The sequence below is a fragment of the Dioscorea cayenensis genome, chromosome 8, assembly GCF_009730915.1.
Source record: "Dioscorea cayenensis subsp. rotundata cultivar TDr96_F1 chromosome 8, TDr96_F1_v2_PseudoChromosome.rev07_lg8_w22 25.fasta, whole genome shotgun sequence".
NCBI classification, from domain to species: Eukaryota; Viridiplantae; Streptophyta; class Magnoliopsida; order Dioscoreales; family Dioscoreaceae; genus Dioscorea; species Dioscorea cayenensis.
The window spans coordinates 9,245,150-9,248,680 of NC_052478.1; the positions used below are offsets into that span (position 1 = coordinate 9,245,150).

Genomic DNA, 3,531 nt, shown 5'->3' on the forward strand with positions numbered 1-3,531 from the left:
AACAAGATCTCCACCAACATGGCCGTTCATTGAAGAAGAAAAGCGATCTACGACATAAACGTGTGGCTGTTTACTTTACCTCGATGAAAGCATGGTTTCAGAAGTGTTTCGGACCGGTACTGTAGCAAGACAATGTAGCAACAATGTAGCAAAATAATGTAGTAGGTACTGTTCAAAGCCGGCCGAAGAAGGAATCTTCCAGAGAAGCCATACGGCCGTGTGGAAATTCCATATGCCCGTGTGTTAATTCCACATGGGCCGTGTGAAATATTCACAGGGGCGTGTGGATTCCCAATTCCAGCCTTTTAAAAACCAATTTCAGCCCTGATTTCAGCATTCTTTTCTCCATCGTTTTCCCAACTTGAGAGAGGGCTACGGCTAAGGTTTTGAGAGGTATTGGCTAGGGATTGGGAGAGGTTCTACGGCTCTGACATCGCGCTCCATTTTGAAAAAGGCTAGTGGGAGAGCTATCATCGGCACTGATCTGGCGAGGTGTATCCTAGGCCGGACAAAGGGACCTTTGGACGAGTAGAGGACTCTCCACAAGACCATCGTCATGACTATCGAGGGGGTTTTTATTGATTTATTGCTTTTACATTCGATTTTATTGATTGTAATTAGCTCCATGGAGAGCTAAACCCCTTAGTGGGTACTTGGCTTGTGAACCCTAGGATGTATTCGTTTCATTGAACCATGTTATTATGCTTTCATTAATTGATGTTTTTATCGAGGTCCAATCTTGAATGCATTGATTGTTTGAATACTCCCTTAGAGTGACACTAGGGTTGAGAGTTCTTGTTGGTAACCCTTGTGAGTGAGTGACAGACCGCGAGAATTAGAAAAAGCTAAATTGGAGAGGGTTGAGAGGGTGAGTCGAGAGGTAGCGGAGTGTCCCCTTTCCCTCCTGGTGTGATTTATTCTACCTCCAATTCCTCGAGTTCTTTGCGGGCATAGTAGAGTGAACTGGCTAACGGATGACCTTCCGTTGGCGCTTAGTTGCGAGTGCAATGGAGTGAAGTGCTAAAGTGATTTTAGTTACTAGGGCTTAATTGTGGCTAGGGACTTTCTGCCTGGACCAAAGGGTTAGGTCTACATATAGGAAGAGGATTTATCACTTGGAATCCCTAGAACTCATTGCAATTCTATACAAGTGCGAGGTTGAGAGATTGTTCAATTTCTCCTCCTGGACATGTATAGGGTTAGGCATGGTTGACCTTAGATTTGGGACCATGTATTAAACAATCTCCACGACTCATTAATGCATTAGTTAGGAAGCATAATAGAGGGTTTTTTCAATTGAAACGATTGTCATAGACGGATCAATATCCGAGTACCCCATTTATATCGATTGCCTTACCTCTCCTTTACTTGTGCTCTCTCTCTTGTCTCTTTTACTTTTGTTTGCATTACATCTTGTCATACAAATCACTATTTATATTTCGCTTAGTTAAGAAACAATTTAAGTATTTTTACTCCTTACTCCCTGTGGACACGATACCTACTCACATGGGATTTTATTACTTCGACAAACCCGTGCACTTGCGGGACATACGCAATGGGCATTGTCAAGTTTTTGGTGCCGTTGCCGTTGAATAGGCATTTAGAGATACTTTGCACTTTGTTTTCTTAGCTATTTATTTATTCATTCTATTTAACATCTTCTCTTTTATTAACATTATGGTTTGTTTTCTTTCTTTTTATGCAGCTCTAGGTTCATGACTCGAGGGAACCCCTTAATATTGATTGAAGGAGATCCCGAGCTTGAACGTACACTTAGAAGAAAAGGGAAAGAACCTGTGCAAGAACAATCTAATTTAGCTGATTTGGAAGTTGAAGGATCGGATAATATGGTAGAACAAAATCAGCAATAGAGGATATTATCCAATTATGCCAGACCTTCAGTATTCGGGACACAATAGAGTATTGTGCATCCCCCGATTACAGCTCAGAACTTCTAGCTGAAGCCGGCATTCATCCACATGTTGCAGCAATCTGCACAGTTGAATAGTTTGGCCGATGAGGATCCAAACAGTCATATAGAGAACTTTGTCGAGGTATGTGATATGCTTAAGATAAACGGGGTGACAGATGATGCCATCAAGTTGTGAGCTTTCCTATTTTCCTTAAAAGGGAGAGCGAAGCAGTGGCTACACTCATTACCTAGAGCATCAATTACCACATGGGAGGAGATGGTAGAAGCTTTTTCTTGCCCATTATTTCCCTCCCGGAAAATCTGCAAAGCTTAGGAATGAGATCTCGTCCTTTGTACAGTCAGAATTGGAGTCTCTATTTGAGACATGGAAAAGGTTCAAGGAGCTCTTGAGAAAGTGCCCGCAACACGGATTCCCTGAGTTGATGATTGTTCAGACCTTTTATAATGGGTTGAATCCGAGCACAAGGCAACTCTTGGATGTAGCAGCAGGAGGTACCTTAGGTAGCAAGACCCCCGGTGAGGCTCGTCAACTAATTGAAGAAATGGGGTTAAATACCTACTAATGGAATGCTGGGGAGAAGATGAAGGTGGCCGGGCTTCATGAGATAGATGCAGTAACTTCATTGCCAGCTCAGGTGGAATCATTGATTAAGAAATTAGATGTTCTAACTTTGAATAGAGTGGCAGCCATGACTACTTGCCCCGGGTGTGATGGAGGACGTGCTCCATCTGATTGCCCGATCTCTATTGGTGATGCATCTTCGGTTGAGAATGTTGATTTTGTGGGTAATGCGATGAGGAATCAAGGGAATCCATATAGAAACACCTACAATCCGGGTTGGAAAAATCATCCCAATTTCTCGTGGAGTAACCAAGTTCCACAAAAGGCCATGGGGCCACCGAGTTTCCAACAACAACAAGCGGATACAAGGTTTGTGCAATCATCGGATACAAGGTTTCAATCAGTTAAGGCTACACTTCGCAACCACACCGCTTCTTTGCACAACCTTGAGAATCAAGTGGGGCAAATTGCGAAGTCTCTATCAGAGAGACCACAAGGAAGCTTGCTAAGCAATACTGAGACCAATCATAGAGAGCATGTGAAGGCGATTACTTTGAGAAGTGGTCATGAGGTTGAAGGTAGGTTTCCGAGTGAGAAGCCCAATGAACATGCACCTGAGGTCATAGAGGTTGAAGAGGGAACAAGCAAAGTGAAGGAGGTGGCACCCCCACCTTTCAAGATAAGAATCCCCTATCCTTCTAGGTTGAAGAATGAACAAGCGGATGAACAATACAAGAAATTCCTAAGTTTGTTCAAGAAACTCCACATCAACATTCCTTTTGTTGAGGCATTGTCTCAAATGCCTAAGTATGCAAAATTCTTGAAAGATTTGTTAGAGGAGAGTGTTAGAGGAGAGTGTTTTAGTGATCTTAGATGCTTCTTGCTAGGTGATTTTGCAAAAGAACATGCCGAACAAGAGGAAAGACCCGGGAAGCTTCATCATTCTGTGCAACATTGGCAATTTAGGTGAAGAAATGGCATTGGCGGATTCAGGGGCCAGTATCAACGTCATACCATACACTTTCTTTTAGAAACT

General features: G+C 42.8%; 1 non-coding gene across 1 annotated transcript; it reads right to left on the minus strand.

Annotated features, from left to right (window-relative positions):
• Nucleotides 1-2,238: 2,238 nt before the first annotated feature.
• LOC120268181 lies at nt 2,239-2,345 on the minus strand. The gene has a single exon (XR_005538849.1). It is a non-coding gene; the product is annotated as a small nucleolar RNA R71 (small nucleolar RNA).
• Between the last annotated feature and the right edge of the window lie 1,186 nt (nt 2,346-3,531).